This window comes from Giraffa tippelskirchi, chromosome 10 (genome assembly GCF_054371585.1).
Source record: "Giraffa tippelskirchi isolate mGirTip1 chromosome 10, T2T-mGirTip1v1.2.pri, whole genome shotgun sequence".
Classification (NCBI taxonomy): domain Eukaryota; kingdom Metazoa; phylum Chordata; class Mammalia; order Artiodactyla; family Giraffidae; genus Giraffa; species Giraffa tippelskirchi.
In genome coordinates this window covers 146,495,075-146,518,090 of record NC_137284.1, presented here as the reverse complement: position 1 = coordinate 146,518,090, position 23,016 = coordinate 146,495,075, and the positions used below count along the sequence as shown (strand labels likewise).

Below are 23,016 nucleotides of genomic sequence, written 5' to 3'. Positions count from 1 at the left end.
TCTGGGAACACACCTGGGAGGCCCTTGCCATTTCCCTGCAGCGGCCCTGCCTCATCCTCTGGGTTGTGTTCCAAGACCCCCAGTGGGTGCTTGAAACTGAGGATAGTTCCGAACCTATGTATTCCAATCCCAGTGCTTAGTCCTCAGTCGTGTCCAACTCTTTGCAACCCCATGGACTGTAGCCCACCAGACCCCTCGGTCCATGGCGTTTTTCAGGCAAAAATACTAGAATGGATTGCCATTTCCTTCTCCAGGGGATCTTCCTGACCCAGAGGGTTCCCTGGTGGCTCAGTGGTAAAGAATCCACCTGCCAGGGCAGGAGATGCAGGAGAATAGCAGGAGAATCGGGGTTGATCCCTGGGTTGGAACAAGGACAGAGGAGCTCCTCCATGGACAGAGGAGTCTGTCGGACTACATACAGTCCATGGGGTTGCTAAGAGTTAGATATGACTTAGTGACTAAACAACAACATTCTTGACGTAGATCTTAGCAACCTCAGCATACCTTTTTTCTTTCCTTATTAAATGAAGAACTTTCACCTTTTCACTTAAAAGAAGCTCTTTATGGCTTCTCTTTGGTATCTCTGAATTGCCAGCATCACTACTTTTGTGGTTTGGGGCTGTTATTAAGTAAAATAAGGGCTACCTGAACACAAGCACTGCCATACCACAGTCAGTCTGATCGTCCAATTGGCTACCAGGAGACACTGCTGGGGCTCATGGGCAGAACATGCTGAGCGAAGGGAAGATTCCTGTCCTGGCTGGGATAGAATGGAACTTGGTGAGATTTTATCACACTCCTCGAAACAGCAGGCAATTTAAAACTTAAGAATTGTTTGTTTCTGGAATTTTTCACTTAATGTTTTTGGACTGAGGTTGACTATGATTAAGGGGGAGGGACTACTGCATTTGATTCTACATCAGTGCCGGTTATTTTTCTTTTTTTGGAGCAAGCAATAAATTGATGCTGGGATATTTCCACTGTCAGTGTGACCAGCAGACTGAAAACAAGACTAAATATTAAACTCTACCCAGGAAAAACAAAAAGACATGCCATTCAGGCAGGAGATAGTGATTAAAGTGTGTGAATTTTTTGTTTGTTTCTGCTCCAAGCTGTTCAAAATACTCTTGTCTAGATTTCCTCTGAAATACTTAAGACTATTACCAGGACCAAAGCAGTAAGGGGGTGTGTGCATAAAAACTTAGGACATAAAAAATGGCCAGTGATCTTTTCCTTCAGAATAATCCAGCCTTTTTTGCCTGGTTCAAAATGTTTCAGACATTATCTTCAAATTGGGGGTGGAGATATATTTTAATTCAGTTCAATTCATCACATGTTCATTGGGTGCCTGCCGTCTGTCCTGTGGTGGATGTACTAAAGGGTAGGAGAGATAAGACACAAGATTTCCAATCTGGAGGAGTTTATGGTTTCTCTGAGGAGATTAAAAGACACAAGCAGATTGCCTGGAGTGTAATTCTGATACTTTGATATTGCAAATGTTTGATCACTTAGCAGATACTCATTGAGACTCTAGGGAACCCGTGATGAGAAAAACCGGTAAAAGAGATTCAAAGTCAATGAAAGATTTTGCAAGATGGGTTAATAGGGAAGATTTATAGAGCACGAGCTATATATGGAAGGACTGTTGAGGTCCGTCTTAAAGGAAATGTGAGATGGGGGTGGGGGCAGCCTGAGAGGCATGGAGACTGGAATAAATAAGGGAATATGGTGGGGGGTGGGGAAAACGACGTGAGACCTGCAAGTAGTCGGAGGCCTGGGTTGGAAAGGAAGGGTTAGGTGAGGGAGGCGGACGGTGGAGAATTTTGATTGAGGCTTGAGGGGCTTGCATTTAACAAATGAATAATTTAGTGATGTTAAGAATATTAGTGAAGACTTCCCTGGTGGCCCGGACGGTAAAGCGTCTAACGACAATGCGGGAGACCCAGGTTCAATCCCTGGGTTGGGAAGATCCTCTGGAGAAGGAAATGGCAAACCACTCCAGTACTCTTGCCTGGAAAATCCTATGGACAGAGGAGCGTGGTAGGCTACAGTCCATGGGGTCACAAAGAGTCGGACATGACTGAGCGACTTCGCTTCACTTTCACTTTAATCAGTTGAAATGGCAGAAAAATGTTTGGGAGAACCCAGAGGCTAGGAGACAACAGTAGCTATTCATGAATAAAGGGAAGAGGCCATAGATTATAATGGGGATTCCCCCACCCCCGCCAGTATAAATGTGAACACGTTTTTTTTGGCTGCGCTGGGCCTTCTTGCAGTGCAGAGCTTCTTTTGTCCTTGAGCGTGTGGGATCTTAGTTCCTCTTGTTGTTGTTGTTCGTCGCTAAGTCATGTCTGACTCTTTTCGACCCTGTGAACCTGTAGCATAGCAGGCTCCTCTGTCCACTATATGCCGGAGTTTGCTCAATTCATGTCCATTAAGTCGGTGATGCTATCCAACCATTTCATCCTCTGCCGTCCCCTTCTCCTTTTGCCTTCAACCTTTCCCAACATCAGAGTCTTTTCCAGTGAGTCAGCTCTTCACATCAGGTGGCTGAAATATTGGAGCTTCAGCTTCAGCATCAGTCCTTCCAATGAATATTCAGGGTTGAATTCCTTTAGGATTGATTGGTTTGATCTCCTTGCTGTCCAAGGGACTGTCAGGAGTCTTCTCCAACACCACAATTCAAAAGCATCAGTTCTTTGGCATTCAGCCTTCTTTTATGGTCCAACTCTCACATCTGTACATGACTACAGGAAAAACCATAGCTCTGACTGTACAGACCTATGTTGGCAAAGTGGTATCTCTGTTTTCTAATACACTGTCTAGGTTCGTCATAGCTTTGCTTCCAAGGAGCAAACCTCTTTTAATTTCATGGCTACAGTCACCATCCTTTGAAGCCCAAGAAAATAAAGTCTGTCACTACTTCCACTTACAAGGGAACAAACCTGCATCCCCTGCGTTGGAAGGCAGATTCTTAACCACTGGACACCCAGGGAAATTCCTGTGAACATTTTTAATGCTTTTAAATTCTGGTATTGTGATTGCAGAGTTGGCTAGAGGGAATAGGTTTGTTTGTTTGTCTTGCTGTCTTTTGCTCATGGACTCTGCTTTCCCTAAGGCACAGTTGTGAGGCTCTGGCCTCCAGAACCTGGTTTCAAGTCCCACCAATGCTATAAAGTAACAGGCTCTGGGAGGAGAGTTGAGAGATCTCAGCTCCAGTCCTGGCCCTGTGCATCCCCAGCTGACTGTGTTCCCCTGAGTCGGTGTATTGATAGAATATCCACTGTGAGCCATCCCCACTCCCGCATCTGGTTCCCATTATGACCAGGGCCTGTGCTTCGTCCATGGCCAGGGGACAGTTTCCTCTCCTGTGGGCTGACCTTGATCTCGTTAGCTCACACTGGGGACCTGCCATCACCTCCTCCCCATCAACAGGGAACACGGCATCTTCCAAAATGCCTTAAGTCACTTCAGAAAAGGGGCATAACTTAATAAAGCCATGAAAATAGTTTGCAAAACTGCAAAGCTCATGCAGATTAAAAAGCGTAAAAGATTCCTGAGTGGAAGTTAGGTTTGACTGAAAAGAAGAGCTCTGAAAGCAACTGCAGGCATTAGTTTTTTCAGTTAATTTGTCTTTTATTACTAGTAGATACAACAAGAAAGGGTGCTAGTTTACCCTTGAGAATATTGAGTGAAATCTTCAACCCACTGGCAGTCTCATTCACCCAGACGAAGGAGGTGGTTTATAAATATGTGAAAGCTTTTAGAGTTGCAATTTCTTTCCTGAGGAGAAGTAATCAATAAGTTATCTGGGCTGTTAGGTTATCTTTAGTTTTCCCTTGCTTTTCTCTCGGACCTTGAGTTGTGTGGTGAAATAATTGGAAATTGGATTTTGCTTTAGTATGAAGTAAAGTGAGAACCCCTCGGGTTTTTTTTGAGTGTATCTCTACCCCAGTGTTCTAGTCCTTCTTACACACACACACACACACACACGTGCACAGTCACGCAAATAAACCCAGATGACACAATATAAACCCACACATGACTTAGGCACACCTAGGTGTGCTGGTGAGCATCTTGGTGACAGAAGCTAGCTCTCAGCTCTAGTAAAGATGCTGATGTACGTGGATGCCCACTGCATGGAGGGAGACACACAGACACATGCAACAAACATGCATATACACACAAGGACACACATACCCACAACTTCACAGACACTGAAAAACCACATACATTCACAGATCACATGAGCCAACCAGAGTGACCCTGGAGGCCAAGGGCCCAGGTGCAAAAGCAGTGTTGATGCCCCGGAAACTTGACCCAATTTTCTGCCTTGCTGCAGAACTACCATCCACATGTCCCCAAACCTGAGGATGGTAGGGCTGGAGCCACTGTTGAGCTCAGGGTATGAACCAGTCGTTTTCAAAGTGTGATTGAAGGACCCTTCTCCTGCAGTACCAACCAGGTACCTGTTACAAATGAAGACTTGAAGAGTTTGGAGGTAAAACTATTACCGCAGTTGGTACCCTAAACAGATCCATCACCTCCAGGAGTTTCCTCCTGCTTTATTTCTTTATTTACATTTTAAAAATTATTATTTTGTCCTTTGAGAACTGTTGCTCAAGTTGGCTTGGATCCCAGAGTCCATCACCCCACAGAGGGCATTATTACTTGCCCCGTCAAAATGGGAGCAGTGGGGCCACTGTTGACAGCCTGGCATGGAACTGTTGACCTTTCACCTCAGTGGCTGACAGCCCCTCCTCGGGGCCCAGTTGTTAGATTCCTTGTGGTCAGACCCTTTCTGCTTCAATGGTGGTGACAGTGAAGATCCAAAAATAGTTGGTGCATGGGACAGGAGAGGTTTATGTGGGCTGGTAAACTGACAAGTGGGTGGTCAGGAGGGAGGTGTGACGGGGGTGGATGGGCGTGGGGAAGCATTAATGCCTGGCAAAGACATTAATACACATGACTCTTTACATAATCTGCAATCGATGTAGCATTTACAGCTAAGTAGTTACTAACTCTCCCCGTAGCCACAGCTGGGTTTGAAGCCATAATCCTCATTTCTGGATCCAACAAGTAATTTTTTGAATTCCGAAGATGTGCCAGACACTGTGCTTTGTGTTGAGGTTTCAAGAAACAAGTAGGAGTGCCGTCAGCTATGCGGCTCTACCCCCAAGCCTGTTACGGAGTGAGCTGTCCCCCGGGGAGGCAGCAGGGGCGCGTCGGGCTCCACTGTCCTGGTCCGCCCCGGCGCAGATGTCTTGTTAAACCCAGAAGCCTTTGAATGGCTCTGTCCGGTCTCCCTAGGTGCCGCTCGCGTATTCTGAGTCCTGGGTGCCCTCCCCACTGAATGCCACCCCCCTCCCACCTGCCCTTGGCCTTCCCCAGCAGCGGATCTCTGCCTCACAGCTGGGACAGACCCGGCCATCCTCCCGCAGCCCCTCACCAGGCTTCCAGAGGAGGAGGAAACGCCCAGCCTCAGCCTCCCCAGGGCATCTCCAGTCTGGACTTCCCTTCCTCCCTGGGTCCCATCAGCGGCTGGCTCACAGGGCCTTAAAGCCAGATGGAGGAGCTGGGCTCTAGTGTTGAGTGTTGGGCCCTGGCCCTCGTTCCTGGGTAGAGATGGAGATGGTGACATTGCAGAAGCAATTGTCATGGGTTAGATCCGCAAAGCAGAGTCCAAGGCAGGGCTTGGGTGCTGCACGTCTGTGTGGGAGAAGACCTCAAGAAGCTGGGGTGGGGGGTGGTACCGCGGGGAGTTAGGGGCCTGCTACAGGCCTCAGGGATCTTGCCCCAGGCAAGGGGAGGCTTGGGCTCTGGGGCTCCCCACCCCGAGACTGAGGGCCCTCAGGGGCATTGACCGTCCTGTGCCTTTGTGTGGGCCGAGCTTGTTCAAGGTCTGGGTGGGCTTGAGCAGATGCAGAGGAGCCCGTGAGGCAGAACAGACCACATGACTGTGGCCGAGATCAGCGGGAAACGTGGTACGGGCCCCAGGAGCCACCAAAGTGTGAGCTCCAGCCCCATGTCCAGCGATCCACTTTGTTCTCCTCGCCAATTACAAGGGTGGCATTTTTAAATAGAAAGGGAATATAGGCGAAATGCCTTTGTAGACAAATTTAAGTATTAGAGGCTAAGAATTCGGAACTCAACTCGAAATTCTGGTCTTGGAGGAGTTGAAAAATCTGACTTAAAAGCTTAAAAAAAAAAAGAATGCATCTTGCCTCCACCCCGCTGGTTAGACATGCAAGATGGGCCAGGCTCTGAGAGCAAAAATACCTCAGCAGGGGGAGGTGCCTGAAGCATGAGTCTGTCAGAAGCAGTGAGGGGGAGGCGGGTTCTCTCCATTGGTGCTCAGTAGCTATTGTAGGTGCTGGTCCCCAAGACACCTTTGTCAAATGGGCTGGTGACCAGCTGGCCAAACGAATGGATGAAGGAATGAATAGACGGATGGGTGGATGGTTTCAGTGGCCTCGTATGTTTATAGCTCAACTCACACTGTTATACACCAGAAACCCTCCCACATGCCCAGCTTCTTATAGTCTCTTCCTACAAGTCCTTTCACCGTTGCCCTAAACCTTGGGCTCATGGCATCCAGCACCCCCGAAACCTGGATCATACGGGTCCACTTAATCAGCCTTTTGGGGAGCAGACACATCTCACCAAAAATGTTCATTCCGTCTTGCCTTTCCACCTGTGAGAGTTCAATTTGAAACCCGAGGACAGCTGACTTGGCTTTTAACAGATTAGTTCCCTGAAATCAGCCAACATCTGTCATGTCCCATTACACCTTTACAGAAAATTAGAAATGACTTCCGAGCACAAAGAAGGGGCCGAGCCCAGCAAGACCTGGCCAGGGAGCCTTGCGCGTGTGGAGACAGTGCTGTCCTCCAAGCCCCTGACCCCTTCTCTGCTTCCCGTTTTGTGAGATGTTCCGAACATGCTCGTCGCGGGCCCTGTAACTTTGTCTTCTTTCTTAGCAGCTGAGTGTACAGAGCTCTCCCGTAGAGGATAAAGTAAATCGCCCACCGCTCAGTGTGTGCCTGGCATGTGGCAAGCACTCAGCCCTTGCTAGCTGCTCTTACTACTTTTCCTGCTGCTACTGTTAGCATCATTGTCATCATTCTTACCATCCTCACTCTACTGGCAGAGACCTGGGTGTGAATTCCAGATCTGCTGCTTTATAGCTGTGTGACTTCAGATGAGTTCCCAAACCTCTCTGAGGCTCCCTGTTCTTTTTCTTACAAGAGAGATATGACAGCATTTCTTGAGGTTGTTCCAGGGACCCACCAAACCAGATGGCTGGTGTGTGGCTCACCCGTGTGCACCTTGCCTCGACCATTAGTAACCATCACGTTCCCCGCTGGGCCCCCTTGCTGGTTTATGTGCCTGTGGCTTAGCATCTATTTTCTTTGACCTGGTATTATCATTGTTAGCTGTCAACATCCCCAGACTCCTTGGGGTCATGCGTCGTTTCTTTTTCATGTGCACGTGGAGGCCCAGCACCTCCTTCACATGCAGCAGGCGCTAAAGGAGTGTGTTTGGGCTTCCTCTGGTGTCAGGAAGAGACAGTGTCCAGTGCAGCAGTGAAGGGGTCAGTGTTTGAGGAGAAGAGCAACATCTCTTCCTGAGTCAGGAGAGAGACTCGGCGCAGCATTCTCAACTTGAGGACACAGGCCCGGCACCCTCCTGCCACTGCTCGCGTACCTGCTCGCGTTTGCTACTCGCGAACAGCCGCTGCTGTTTGGATCCTCTGCTTGACTGCGGGCACACGAGCCTCAGGGCAGTGGGGAGCCGGGCACACAAGCCTCAGGAAGTTACAAAGCATCCGCCACCTGCCCCGCTTCCTGCATCCACTCTCCGTCTCCACCAACATCAGAAAGGTGTTGACTAGAGTGATGGGCAAAACTCTGCTCAGAGATTCCCTGAAGGAGTGAGTGTGTGTGTGTGTGTGTGTGTGTGTGTGTGAATGTTGTATGTTTATGCTGTGAATGTTTGGATGTGTGAATGTGTGAGGGTATATATATGTAATGTGTGTGTTTTCGATGTGTGAATGTACATTGATGTGTGTTATATGTGTGATGTGTGGTTGGTGTGTTGTATATGTGATATGTGTTGTTATGTGGGAGGTGCGTTGGTGTGTGTGTGTGTTGGCATATGTTGTATATGTCTCTGTGTTGTACATATGAGGTGTGTATTGAGTGTGGCATATGTGTTACTGTGTATTGTATATGTGACGGGTGTTGGTAGGTGGGGATGTGTGAGTGTTGGTGTGTGTATGTGTTGGTATATGTTGTATGTCTGTGTGTGTGTATGTGAGGGGTGTATTGTGTGTGGCATGCATGTTAGTATGTATTATATATGTGGTTAAGTGTTGGTAGGTGGGTGTGTGTGGCTGTGGTTGGCGTGTGTGTGTTAGGTTGTGCAGTTCAGTGGCAGGAAGCAGGCTGGTCTCCATGTTTGCCATCCCTTCAGATCGGGCTTCATGTGGCTGCAGAAGTATCTCCAGTCACCACCTAATGTATGTCATTATTAACCATAAAAATCAGTTTTTTGGCCAGAACATGAGGGAGAGACTATGGGTAGTGTTTATTTACCATCTACTGACCTCCGATGAAGGATTTCCAGTCTTCTTCTCTCTGTAAATTAGAACTTATATTGGCAAACAAAAATGCACTAAGTGTGAACCCCCAGAATAGAAATAGCTCTGGCCCCGAGAGTCCGATGTTGTCATTGTGAAAGGCGAATGTTCACGGCAGGGAGACCTTTGGGAGGTGGCATGGCTCTGTGTCCCGACTGTCAAGGTGGTGACGGGCTAAAACTCATAGAACTTACACAGAAAATTTTTTAAATTCTGAGTGAACATTTAGAACCTATTTACCCCTAAAGATCTCCAAGGAAACTGTTAGTAATATTAAACCCTTAAACTTTATCTTGAGTCGTTTCTCTTCCTGTTTTTGTTGTGTTGTGTTGTGTTTGGGTAAAAGAGATATCTTTGTCCATCCTGTGACAGGATGGCCAGTAGGGCAACAGTCATTACTGGAAACAGCCGGCCCGGGGAACTATGAAAACAACTCTGGGGAATAAACAGCTGCTGATGACAGAAGCGTTTCTGTCGCAAAGTTTCTTTACGTGTTCTGTTCCATGTGTAGTTCATGGACTTGTCCTCTAAAAGTGAAGGACAGTGACCGCTAGAAACAGAGACATGAGGGACTGTTACCTCTGAAATCTCAGAGTCCAGAAAGAAGATGAAGACTTTGTGGAATCTGGTCATCCGACCTTACTGTGCCTGCAGGGCCCTGCCCTTGGCTCTTACCTCATTATGGCCTTGGCCAACAAACCCAGGAGTGAAGCAACATGGTTTTCGATAAAGTAGCTTTCCTAAAAACTAAGCTTTTCCCAACGGCAGGCCTCCCATCTGTGGGGACATTGGCTTATTACCGAGGGGTAGCTGGTTTTGTAGGAAGGGTCTTTTATCCCCTCAAAGAGAGGGCACCTGTGCACCATCTTGGATGCAGTGGGTTTTGCTGGGTGTGTTCTGAGTGACGGGCCTTGGAGAGAGGGCCCTGTCTCCAGCGGTGATCCGGGGCCTGATGAGGCCAGTTCCCAGCAGCATGACCTGGGCCACACACCCCAGTGACTGGGCCATGGCCCAGGGCCACACGCCGGGCCCAGAGCCACGGGCCCTTCTGTTCCCACCTCACTGACAGGAACTTTTCACTCGTTTCCTTGGGAGAAACAGGAGCGTCCACAGCATGTAAATGTCGTTTCACTGCGCCCTCTGCAGCTCTGAGGGGCCGGTTGAAGATGGGTTTTCTGTGCCTTTCCTGCAGCGGGAGGTCCATCCGTTTGCAGATCGGAGCTCATGGCCACCCCTGCCCTGTCTCCCAGGCCTGTCTCTGTCTGTGCCAGTTCCAAGGAGCACCGGGGCATCCTTGCTTGCCCTTCTGTGTGTCCTTTTCCTTCTCAGAAGATGCCCTCCTGTGGCTCCTTCCTCGATCCGTGTCCCTTCCTCTGGTTCCTGCTATACTCCCACGTCCCGGTTCAGAATCCTAAGTCCTGTTCCAAAGCCCCAGCTTCTCCCTTGCCCCCCCCCCCCCCGCCCTCCCCTACACCCAGACCCTGAAACCTAGCCCTGTCCCACTCCTTTTGTGGAAGCCAAGTGCCAAATCCACCACAACCAGAAATAACCTCTTCCTCTGGAAACATTCGGACGCTGATTAACCTGGCATGTTATTCACTCGTCCATTTGACCTCCAAGGAAATTATAAACTTCCTGGAACCAGAGTCTGGCTCTTAGATCCCGTGAAAGAACCGGGGCTGATGTTAACAACCCATGTTCCAGGAAGCTGGCGTGACCAGCCACTGCTGGCACATCTAGGGAGGTGAGATGGAGACAGAGACCCGGGTCTCAGTGTCCCGCCAAGCATATGACTCTTGGTGGGTCTCCTAACCTCCCTGACAGGCCATCTCCTTAGTTGGACCAGGTGACGTAGCACACCTGGGCCGTGGGCACCTGGAAGGTCTATGTGAGTTCGCCCCTCTGTGCTTAGCCTCACGCAGCCCTGCGAGCCTCGGGCATAGTGGAGACCGTCACTGTGTTACTATTTCTAGCCATGCCCGGCCTTTCCTTTCTATCCCTGGCTTTTCCTTTTTTCTTCTTTTCTTCAACCTGTGTTCCCAAGGTACTCCCACACTAATCCAGGTACATCAGCAGCGGTGGGATGTCTCAGGCACTGCCATACGTAGACTCTGGAGACATGATTAAGCGAGACCTCAGCTCTCAGAGTGTTACCAGTTAATTGCTTTGCTGCCCCCACAAGAAATGTACTCATGTTACTTCTCAGTTTGGGGCCATGTGGACCCAAATGAGGTTTCTGCTGGTGCTGACAGAAATAGTAAGATCGAAGATAGATTTTTTTTTTTTTATCTGAAAATGAGCCATTAGCATTTTCCCCAACTTTTCCCAGTTGGTATTCTGTGTCATGGTTTGTATAGAAAGACCCGTATCTTCATCTCATTACTCTACAAGCTCTGCTCAGCACAGGATGTCAAACATCTGTGTGTGTGAGGCTGCAGACCCAGTGCAGACACCCCACCCCCACCCCCAACCCCCACCCCCAGCTTTGGGGGATGAGCCACAGCTTCTCTGGAAAGAGCATCTCTTAGGAACACACCCATTTGGATGGAAATCTCAGGAACATGAAGCCATCAAAGAAATCAGCGGAAGTGCCGAGTCTGCCAGACCGTCTGGGTGGGAGTTAACAGCCTGTATTTACCTGAGTCTTTGGTTATGATGAGGGATTCCCTGGTGGCTCAGACGGTAAAGTGTCTGCCCGAAATGCGGGAGACCTGGGTTCGATCCCTGGGTTGGGAAGATCCCCTGGAGAAGTAAATGGCAACCCGCTCCAGTACTCTTGCCTAGAAAATTTCACGGACGGAGGAGCCTGGTGGGCTACAGTCCATGGATTCGCAAAGAGTTGGACACGACTGAGCGACTTCACTTTCACTTTGGTTATGATGAGGGCTTGCATTTTCTGCACCCCAGGGACATGCTTTATGTGACCATAACACCGAGGGTAGCTCTGGCAGCGTTGTCGCCATCTCACTGTGTGGTCAGTGTCTTGTTGGGGGTCACCCACGTGTTGGTGACTAGCCCCACGGGTGCAGCCTGCACGTCCCACTCTGTCCAGGCAATTCCTGCCCTGGTCGAGGCACAGACCCGGTCTGCACGCAGGCCCAGGAATGTGTTTGATGTGAGCAGCCTCCTGTCCTGGCTTCTGTCCTCCCCACTCTCCTCTGGAGGGACCGAGGAGCCACGATTGGTTTTCCCGCCACCTTCGGAGGCGCCTGCTTAGTTCCGCACCGGACACTCAGATTTGCATACTACTTGCTTTTGTTTATTGTTCCCTCCCTGTTCTGGTGTTAGCGCCACGTGGCATCCTTGACGCACAGGACAGGAAGACATCCGCGCCGGATTGGAAATGAATGAGTCTGGGTGGGAGAGTGCGCAGTGCAGGCGCACAGTTGCAGTGCATGTGCGTGTCCTTTGGGGGCGTGCCACACGCCCGCGCCCCGCCCTTTCCGTGCCTTCGGGGACAGGTCAGCCTTGCCCCCCCCCCCCCAGCTTGCACTGAAAAGTGTAAACAGGATGGATGCAGCCCACGGCAGTGTCAGGTGTAGAACGGTTGATTTCCTCAGCTCGCTGAGGGTCAAGCACGGCGGGGCTTGTGCGCCAGGGAGGACCGCCTGGGGCGTGAGGCACAGGGACCCGCACCCCCACACCCCAGACCCTGCCCTCCCCTCCTGCCGCGGGGTGCACCTGAGTGTCACGCTGGCCTGAGCTGTGGTGACGGGTCCCTCCACACAAAAATCTAACTTCTGGCTGTGGAAGGAAGGCACGCGCAGCCTAAGCAGGGAGGGACCTTGTACACATTCATGGGATCCTTCCTTCCATCTAGCCATCGAGACTCACCACACTTAAATACTTGCATTTTGCCTGCACAGCATGAGAATTGCTGGGTTTGTTTTGCCACAGAAATTGAACATTTCTAACGAAACATGACAACCTCGCCTTTCTTGGCAGGTGCGGAGTGGGGGCTCTTCTGCAGGGGATTTGTTCCCTGCTGCCCTTGGGAAATGAGATCGTGCCAGGTGCTGGCCAGGGTTGAGGAGCCCAGCTTTTTGTCTGGGTCTCAGGGTGCTTGCTTCCCAAGCTGCCCTGCAGTAACAGAGCAGAGCACCCCTGCACCCTTACCCCACCCTTAAGGTGGCCACTGGATGGAAGCCAGGGCTTATTGTGTTTCTTATTTATTGTGCCCCCGTTCTTCAAGGTCTTAGACTTCATTTCTCTATTCATCTGTCTTTAGCCACTTTACTCTCCGGTGCATCTCTCCCTTGTCTGCTGTAAATTCTTGTTGCATGTAAAAATCTGTATTTTATGCCTCCTTGCATTTGATGGGACTTTTGGACTTACGTTTGTTTTGTAATTGTGTCCTAGGTATTAGTCCTGGGCAACTAGCTGGATTGTTAATGTCCTGAGGGTTCTGGTGATTAACATATTCTTCCATACTTATGGGAGGGGGTTGAGGATTAGAGATTTCGCAAGAACTGTTAAAGGAAAGTTGTTACATAAATTCCCTAAGCCTTTCATAGCCGCAAAGGTCAGCATTAATAATCGTTTCAGGGCTTTTTTTTTTTTTTCCATAAATTAGATATGTTTAAAAGAACTATTTCAGGAGGCTTCATACATTGGTGGTGGTCAAATAAAATGGCACAGCCACTATAGAAAGATTTGGCAGTTCCTCAAAATTGTAAACGTAGAATTATTCCAGAGGAACTGAAAGCAGATACTCAGACAAATACTTATATGTTCATAGCAGCATTATTCACAATAGCCTGCAGGTGGAAACAGCCCCAATGTCCAGTAGGGGATGAATGTTTAAACAGATTGTGGTGTGTGCCCACAACAGAATATTATTAATAGTCAGCTATAAAGAGGAAAGAGGTACTGACACACACACTGCAGCATGGGTGTACATCCAAAACACTGTGCTGAGTGAAACAAGCCAGACATAAACAGTCGAGTATTGTGTGATTCTCTTTATATGAACAGAGTGTGCTAAGTTGCTTCAGTCATGTCTGACTCTGTAACCCCATGAACTGTAGCCCACCAGGCTCCTCTGTCCATGGGATTCTCCAGGCAAGAATCCTGGAGTGGGTTGCCATGCCGTCCTCCAGGGGAATCTTCCTGACCCAGAGATTGGACTCACGTCTCCTGCATTGGCAGGCAGGTTCTTTACCACTAATGCCACCTGGGGAGCCCAGCAACAGGGCAGATAAACCCATAAAGACAGAATGCAGATTAATGGTTGATGGCGTAGGGAGTGGGGAGGAATGGGTGAAACTGCTGAATGGGGAAGAGGTTTTTCTTGGAAGTGATGGAAATGTTTTGCAACTGGGTAGGGGTAGTGACCAAACAACACTGTGAATATACTAAATAACACAGAATGGTGAATTTTATATTATGTGTATTTCACCTTGATAAATTACTTTTTAAAAAGAAAGGAACTTTTTCAGGCTAAAAAGTTGGAGTGGGATGAGATTTTACTGGGACCCAGAATTGTTAAAAAATGCCAGCTTGAATCTGAGTAGCTTTGAGAACTGTATTTGTGTGGTAACTTTGGGAGTTGATTTTAAAATCCTTACAAAAGCAGATTTTTTAGGTTCATTTATACTTTTCTGGTGCTGGGCTGAAACACTGAAGTATATTTTTTTTTCCTTGACTTGGCAAGAGAAGGAACAGCTTTTTTTTTTTTTTTAATTATTTATTTAGCTGAGCCGTGACTTAATTGCTGCATGCAGGATCTTTAGTTGTGATATGTGGGATCTAGTTCCCTGACCAGGAATCGAACCTGGGCCCCCTACACTGGAAGTCTGGAGTCTTAGCCACTGAACCACCAGGGAAGTCCCAGGAACAGCTTTATCTTTACTCTCTTTGAGGGCGCCGGACACCCAGGGTATAAAAGTGGAAGTCGGTGCTGCTCTGAGGAAACTGATCTCACCTGCAGAGCAGGTGCAGCATGAGCAGTGAGCTGGGGGTCCTAGAGCTGGGGTACCTGCCTTCCTTGCTGTCTCTCTCTTGCTTGCTCTATCTTATGAGGGAGACTAATCTTGGTCTTAAAAAAAAAAAAAAAAGACCTTTGTTATGACACTTTTAGTATTCCTGAAGTGTATGGTATTGCTGGTTTTTAGAGCTGGCAAACCTGAAATAAAATTCTAGTTCTGCAGCTTCCGGACTGTGTCCTTGGGCAGGTTATTTAACCTTCTTAATCCCTACGTCAGGGACTACAACACTGTCTTAGAAAAGTGTAAGGATTAAATGAATCCACGCACGCAGGGCCTGGCCCGTGGAAATGCACAGAAACGTCAACTTCTCTGAAGAGGAAACTGCTGAGAGTGTGTCCCCTGAGAAGTGAGTGCCCCAGGGAGACACAGATCCCTTCCTTTCGTGCTTGCCTCCCATCTGGCCCTTTCCGCCCCTTCCTTACATCTCTGCCTCTTCTGTGTCACACCCTTTCTTGGCCCTGCCCTTCAGAGGAACTGCAGAGTACCTGGGTTTTATTTTTCACGTCAGCTGTCTTCCCTAGTAAAAACTTGGTGTTTCACCCTCCCCCACCCCGAATTGCCACGTGGATAGTTAAATTTTATTCTCACTAGCCTTTAGATGACAGACAAATCTGCATCTAACCACATGTATATTTAACATGTGTTAAATATATACGTATTTTTAATATGTAAATGTTAAATATAAACATACATATGTTAACATGTGTAGGTAACAAATCCTTTGAACCTAAGACCAAAGTGAAAACTTTCAGCAAAACATTAATTGGCACTGTGAGCAGGATTTATGAGACAAAATGCCACTCTTTAAGAAAAAAAGAGATTAAGGTTGATGAAGTTTTTATTCCCAGATGGGAAGATTCACCTTATTGCTCATTAGCAAGTGAATGGGACATACCCTCTGGATTATGTGAGAATTGGAACCTTAAATTAAAGCGGGCCAAACCTTTAGAAGGCTTCCCTGGTAGCTCAGCTGGTAAAGAATCCACCTGCAATGCAGGAGATCCCCCTGTTCAATTCCTGGGTCAGGAAGATCCGCTGGAGAAGGTAACCCACTCCAGTATTCTTGGGCTTCCCTGTGGCTCAGCTGGTAAGGAATCCACCTGCAATGCGGGGAACCTGGGTTCGATGCCTGGGTTGGGAAGATTCCCTGGAGAAGGGAAAGGCTGCCCACTCCAGTATTCTGGCCTGGAGAATTCCATGGACTATATAGTCCATGGGGTCGCAAAGAGTTGGACACAACTGAGCAACTTTCACTTTCATGTGTATATTTACGTATTTGCTTTTTCCACCCCTACCATCTACAAAACGAACCTAAGTTCCACAAACATTTTCTTATACCAAGACTCCTTGCCTTGGTGTCTGCTGCCCTGCAATACTCTCTTCCTCCTGGCCAGTTCTCCGACATTTATAATAGGTCTGCTCTTCTCTAAGTCTACAGCTTTTCTTTCCCCCTTCATTCAGGAAACAGTTATTGGATACCTGTCATAAGCCAGGCAGTGTGCCATGATGAACCTAGAAGTAGAGCCCTCTCTCAGGAAGAATCCAGTAAGGAAAATTAGAAATCACTATGATCAAAGTTAAGCTGTCTTAAATGGGAGAAGATTTCACTAAACTGTTTTTATAGCTGTTTTACTCCCCTGTCATGCTGCCCCATCATTTGGGGTAATTTGTCCAAGCCATCTTTTTCGGGGGATATTAGTGACTAGTTTTGTAAATCTTCCTTCCCTAGAGTTTTCTTCTCCTTTTTTTTTTTTTTTTAATGTGGCCCATTTTTAAAGTCTTGATTAAATTTGTTACAATATTACTTCTGCTTTATGTTTTGGCTTTTTGGCAGTGAGGCACATACAGGATCTTAGCTCCCTGATCAGGGATCCCGGGGATTGAACCCGCACCCCCTATGTTGGAAGGTGAAGTCTTAACCCCCAGACCACCGGGGAAGTCGCAGCAGTTTTCTCACGAGCGTACACTCTTTCTCCTCTCAGAAGTTTGTATTGGTTGTACCAAATCGTCTGTCCCGTAAGTCATTCAGTACAACAGCTCTGGTTTGCTCCGGTTCTGTGCTCTTCTCCGGCCCCTCAGAAAACTTTCTAACATCCTCAAGCTCAGATAGGTCCATTTCTGCGTTGTGAGTTCAGAGGTTTTCCTCCCGGTAGCAGTGACATCAGGTAACTGGACTGACATTATCAGCTCTGTTTCATGGTTGGGGTGGCCCCAGGAGGTGGTGTGGGGTGCCCCCCCACCAAGGCCACCCAGCTGGCCAGTGATGAAAGGTGGCTGTGGACCTCTTGATGGCCGTTCAGTTATGTTTAGGCCTCCCCCTTGGCTCTGGAACCACCGCTGTGATGGGTATTCTGATGACAAGGGACCGCTGTTCCCAGAGAACCAGCTGCCAGCAGCCTCCCCCTCTAATGCTGGGCCAGTGGGAGGCAGTGTGAATATTAATAAACCATACGTCACTTTTATTACTTTTTCATTAGGTTTTCGTGGAGACGGTGTTGGCAAGTGAAGCCCAGGCACTGGGCTGAAGACAGGCATTTTGTTTTCATGACAAAATGGCGAAGATGCAGCCAGAGGGGGCATGTTTGGGAGCAGCTAGCCAGGAGAAGCTGGCTTCTCACATGGGGGTGACCCTGGGGATTTTGATGTTGTGACTGTCATCCGAGGCAAGGCAGATAAATACCGTCGTTCGGCAGTGTTTCAGGCAATTTCTGATGTGGCTGTGGCAGCATCTCGCCCCACACGCGATGCCCCGTCGCTCGCCCACGGTTGACTTGGGAACCTCGCCCTGATCCCCACTCACTGTGCACCCCCAGCCCTCATCCCTCACCCTCTTGTGCTCCTCAGCGGCATCCTTCCACCACCCCAAAGCAGACACTGCCTCTCCCACGCTCGCATTTCACTATCTGTCTCCATCCTTGTGTGACCACGGACAGCACTGAAGTGTACACAGGTGATCGGGCCAGCAGGTGACTGCCGGCTTGCCCCGACCCCTGAACCCTCGCCTGGGGCCCTTTGAGACCCAGGTAGACCAGAGCAGAGTTCCCATGTGTCTCCAGAGACAGGAGGTGGTCCTACCTGGAAGAACGTGCCTTTGGTCCTGCCCAGGGAGCTCTGAGCCAAGTGTGGCTGGGGCGTCACGGTCAGTGCACATCCTGTCTGTGGTGGACATGAGCCTGTGCCTCACTGGGCCGGGGGACAGAACCTCACTCTTGCTCGTCTCTGCTGCTTGGTGGCACCCTACGGCGCAGGTGTCTGGGCAGGACCGACCGTGTGAGAGCTGTGGCGGCACGAATTTTACTGAATACATCTCTCTTGTGAGTCAGGAAAATGAAATGAATTTCTGCTAAGCCGAAATTAAAGCGTCTTATTTCAGCAAGGTCAAAAGAGAAGCTTGAGAAACCCAAAGTGCTGAGGAATACAGGACACCTAGACTTAACCATTCTTGATTACTTATTGAATAGGAAAAAAAAAGTATGTTCCTGCTTTTTCAATTCCAGATTTTTCCCCTCAATTTAGAATGAATTATTTTAAGGAAAGCTTGCACTTTTTATGCACATGAAAGTAGCTTGTTTTTAGGTTGGATTATTTCAGTTGGGTTATCACTCCTTTCATGTATTTGATTTGCAGCAAGTATTCATTAAGTGCTTACTGCATGCTCCATACTGTATTTTTGTGCTCCAATGAATGTGGAGTTTTTTTAAGAAATGCTCATGTGAGTTGCACAATATTGGAGACTAAAGAGTATCACATGTGTGTAAGTTTTTCCAGGTGACTAAAACTTACCAATTTCAGTGCCATACTTGAAAATGTTTTCATTTTTCTGGACAGAAATCTAACAAGAAGACATCAAAGCACCCACTGCCTTCTTATATGGAGTAGAAGACAAAGGGGGAATGGCTCTGACGTTTAATAAGCACCCGCTAAAGGCCAGGGACTACCGTCATTATCCCCATTTACTAGATGAGAAAACAGTTTCAGGGAACCGATCGCCATATGTCACAAGGCTCGTAACTAGTGCTACTGGAATTGGGTCCAGAGTGTCAGACTCCCAGACATAGGTTCCTCCTACCAAAGGGTGTTCTCTCCCCAGCTGAGCCTTTCCTTAATCCCTCAGGGTTATCATTATGATGTGATGAAATGTGCTCAACTACAGACATGCACTTATGTATTCTATGTAGATGTTTCATTCTCTCTGCTCCAGAGTTAAAAGGCTCCCCTTATCTATATTCATTGAGTTCTTAAAATAATAACTAGAGCTGCCATTTTTTAAATGCCTGTTATGTGCTGGGAACTTTACATACATTATCTCTTTTCTCCATAGCTCTTGCACCTGAGTATTATCCCCGTTTCATAGATGAGGAAATGGGCTCAGAGAGGTTAAGAACCCCCCCACCCCGGGATTGTACAACCACTCAGTGATAGAGCTGGGTCCTTCTGCCTCCAGAGCATCCATGTTTTCTCACGGTGACCGTCCCTGGTCCTTCTAGGGTTCAGCCATCTCTGCTCACTGCTGTCACTATGCTGACCCCTCCCACCTGCCACAGTGACGTTCTAATCTGTTCGTGACCGCAGAGTCAAGCAACCAAACTTGTTAAAGGTAATACAAAAATACTGGCACAGGAGCCAAAGGACCTGGATTCTGGCCTCAAGGCCAAATGTTTGACCTTGAGCAAGTCATTAACCTCCTGAAGTCTCAGAGCTGGACGCTCCTAGTTTCTGCCTTGCAGCTGAGCCTTGATCACACGTGTTGGTAAACTCTGTGTGTGTAGACTAAGTTATGTTTGGTACAGATGCATGCAACTTTTTTTTTCTGATGCACATTGACATTCTTGTGATTCGTATATTGAAAAACATTACTTGGCTACCATAGCTTTTTGGCGTTTGGTATTTTCCCAGTTGGAAGATAATAGAAGTATAGTTACTATCATCTGGCTCTTACTGCCCCACCTCCGTTTTACAGAAGAGGACAGAGCTTTCCTCAATGTCCGGAACATTCCCCCTGATGCTGTGGCCAGTGCCCACTAAACACAGACAGGGGTCCCTTAGTTGATGTGGTCCCTGGGTCTTTAACCCACCAACGTCTGCTTTGCGGTGCTCCGCACCCGCTGAGTGCAGCTCCCCGCCCAAGCACGTGCCCTGCTGTCCCTTTGAAATCTGTCATCTCTGCTGCTCCCTGTCCTCGGCTCCCTGCCATCAGGCCCATGTGCCCCGGGCCACTTCTGTCTCTGACCCCATCAGGGAAGCTCTGTGTCTCTCAGGATTTCTGGCTCATTTCTCCCGATCCTTTCCTGCTCTTTTTCTGATTTCGAGTTAGGTATCTGTCGACCCCAATTAGTCTCTCGCAACACTCAAGCCATAATGTGAGAGTTCTGAGCCAAGTAGGTAGTTGAGTGGAGATCAGGCGTCACCCTCCGGCCAGCGGGAAGTGGGGGACTCGCAGGGATGTGCAACTGTGCATGGGGACAGCTCCGGTCTGGGCTCATTAGAAGAAAGAAAGTGAAAGAGTTAGTCGCTCAGTTGTGTCCAATTCTTTGCGACCCCCTGGACTGTCACTTGCCAGGCTCTTCCATCCATGGGATTTTCCAGACAAGAATTACTGGAGTGGGTTGCCATTTCCTTCTCCAGGGGATCTTCCCCACTCAGGGATCGAACCCAGGTTTCCTGCATTGCAGGCAGACTAGCAGAAAGAATCCTGGACAACTTCAACAGTCTAGTGAATACGTATAAATGATATTGTATGAAAATAACTTGGGGCTGTTTCATAGGAAATATTTATTTTCATTCTAAATGAGATAGCAAGATGATTCTTATAGGAAAAGATGTGACATAAGTAACTCCAAGGTCATGGTGCTTGTACTGGCTAAATCTTAATCATGAGAACTTCAGGGGTCTGTTTTGTGGGTGAACTTCATTGTAGTGATTGGATTAGGCAGCCTCCTTAACACCAGCAGAGTGGGGCCACCTCTCTCTGCCTGTGCCCGACTTGGTCGATGTTCCCCTGTAGTGAGCAGGCCTCCCTGACAAAAGTGCACCATTTCCCCAGTTCTTGGGAGAAGACCACAGGATCCAAGGCTGCTTTTACCCTCCTCCCCTGGCAAACTTGGCATTCAACAGGCACCTCCTGGCTATCACAGGGTTGTTGTTGTTCAGTCACTATGTCTGACTCGTGTGACCCCATGGGCTGCAGCACGCCAGGCTCCTCTGTCCTCCACTGTCTCCCGGAGTTTGCTCAAATTCATGTCCATTGAGTCGGTGATGCCATCCAACCATCTCATCCTCTGTCTTCCCCTTCTCCTCCTGCCTTCAATCTCTCCCAGCATCAGGGTCTATTCCAATGAGTCAGCTCTTTGCATCAGTCCTTGCGATGAGTATTCAGGGTTGATTTCTTTTAGGATTGACTGGTTGGATCTCCTTGCAGTCCAAGGGACTCTCAAGAGGCTTCTCCAGCACCACAATTCAAAAGCATCAATTGTTTGGCACTCAGCCTTCTTTATGGGCCAAGGGGTAACAGGATTATTCTTTAGCTATTGTATTGGGTCACCAACTGGCAACTATGTTTTCAAGTTGAGAATTTCTCTTCATATGCCTTATGAATATTGGGGTTTGACTTGCAGTGATGTCTGAAGACATGAACTCTTAAGCTAGAAGTACGCTTAGGGAGTAGGGGTGGGAAAGATTAAAAAGAAGAATAAATAAAACTAGAAATATAAGTATATTTTAATACACAAAAGCTCCAGAAAGTACCCCAGAGTCTTGTAGGTTAATGGACCTTTTCACCAACTTTTTTTTTTCAGGTTCTATCCTGGTAACATTAAATATACACATAAGCAGAACGCCCCTTGTAGTAAAGAGTAATATTTTTAAGTTAGTTGTCCAGGTGTGGGTCAGGTGGGAGGTGGGAAGAGGGGTAGTGATTGCACATGGGCGTTCATTTCTGATGTGAAAAAAATAGTGATCATCGGAGACATACAGGTGATAGACAAATACCTCATACCACATTATTCAGGGAAGTATTTGATGCTAAAATTGTAGGTTGGAGTTGAAAATAAGTTAGAAAGCCCACCCTCTGAGATATATACCTTACCACTGAGCTGTCGGAGAAGCCCTCTCTTACCCTCTGAGATATATACCTGTAGCTGGGAGCAGACCCCCAAGCACAGCCCCGGGGAGAGACCCAGACGGCAGGCAGCCGACAGTTCCCACCTCCTGGTCCTTGACATCTGACCCAGACGCTAGAGGTGGGAGACAAAGAAGCCAGTTCTCCCAGACCTTCCTGGCTTTTCCAGATTCAGGCTGCCCTCAACTGCTCTGGCATGAAGAGGTCAGGTTATCGCTGGTGGCTCAGATGGTCAAGAGTCTGCCTACAATGCAGAAGACCCGGGTTGGGAAGATCCCCTGGAGGAACGCATGGCAATCCACTCCAGTATCCTTGCCTGGAGAATTCCATGGACAGGGAAGCCTGGTGGGCTACAGTCCATGGGGTTGCAAAGAGTCAGACATGACTGAGCTACTATACAACAACAACCCAGTGAGCAGCATCGGCCACAGGGCAGCTAGAGAGGATGAATGTGGAGAAGTTCGAGGAACCTGCAGAGCCAGGAAAGAACCTGGTGAATGAGAGTCCTCCATGCCAGACCCCCACGGTCAAGGAGGAACAGGACCTCAGCAGGCCGGGGCAGTGAGCAGGACAAAGCGTGTGTGCCTGGCTGTGAGTATGAGTGTGTACACGCGGTGGCCACTGGACTTGTCCTTCCAGACCCAGTGGGACATCTGTGTTTGTCAGCCTTGGCAGCACCTTACAGCGGGCTGGGATGACAGGAACCCGTGTTGCTGGAGAACAAGGGCAGACTCACCCCCGGATGTGCTCAAACTCAGCTCTGCAGCGTGTGGCTAAGAAGGGCCCCACATCAGATTCTTCTCAGAGACTTTTGCCCTCTCTGTGGGAAATTTTGTTTCATCTCATATCTAGATTGTTCTTTCAGCCAACCAGCCATCCACCAACCCCCAAACTGCCTCACAACATTATCGAACACAAACCTGGGCTGTCTTGGCCAGAATTTCATTTATGTTGGAGCAGGAGGGGCTGGTCATTAGACCCGCTCTGAGCTGCTTCATGTTTGCAAGTTGAGGAATCCAGGGAACTAATATTCCCTCCCCAGTGCTGGCCTGCAGGTCCCGGCAAGGGCTCCTGGTGGTGGACTGGACAACACGGATGGGGGGATTGAGACAAAGATTGGGGGCATAGCACCCATGATACCCTTTGTTCAAGTCAAAACCGAAATTCTTAAATAACATCACGTGTTCTGTGTTCAGCACATTTGTCCATTTTCTTTACCAATGTGCTCCGTATCCCAAGCCCCTAACAATGCTTGGCACATTATAAGAATT

The 23,016-nt window shown here is 48.4% G+C and overlaps 1 protein-coding gene and 1 long non-coding RNA gene across 5 annotated transcripts in view; one reads left to right on the top strand and one right to left on the bottom strand.

Annotated features, from left to right (window-relative positions):
- HIPK2 (homeodomain interacting protein kinase 2) overlaps positions 1-23,016 on the top strand; it is a 199,866-nt gene that overhangs the window by 68,813 nt on the left and 108,037 nt on the right. The window lies entirely within an intron of this gene.
- Positions 8,254-14,697, bottom strand: LOC145523235 (uncharacterized). The gene is made up of 2 exons (XR_014066443.1): positions 13,674-14,697; positions 8,254-10,516 (listed from the first exon to the last, which is right to left on the bottom strand). It is a non-coding gene; the product is annotated as an uncharacterized LOC145523235 (long non-coding RNA).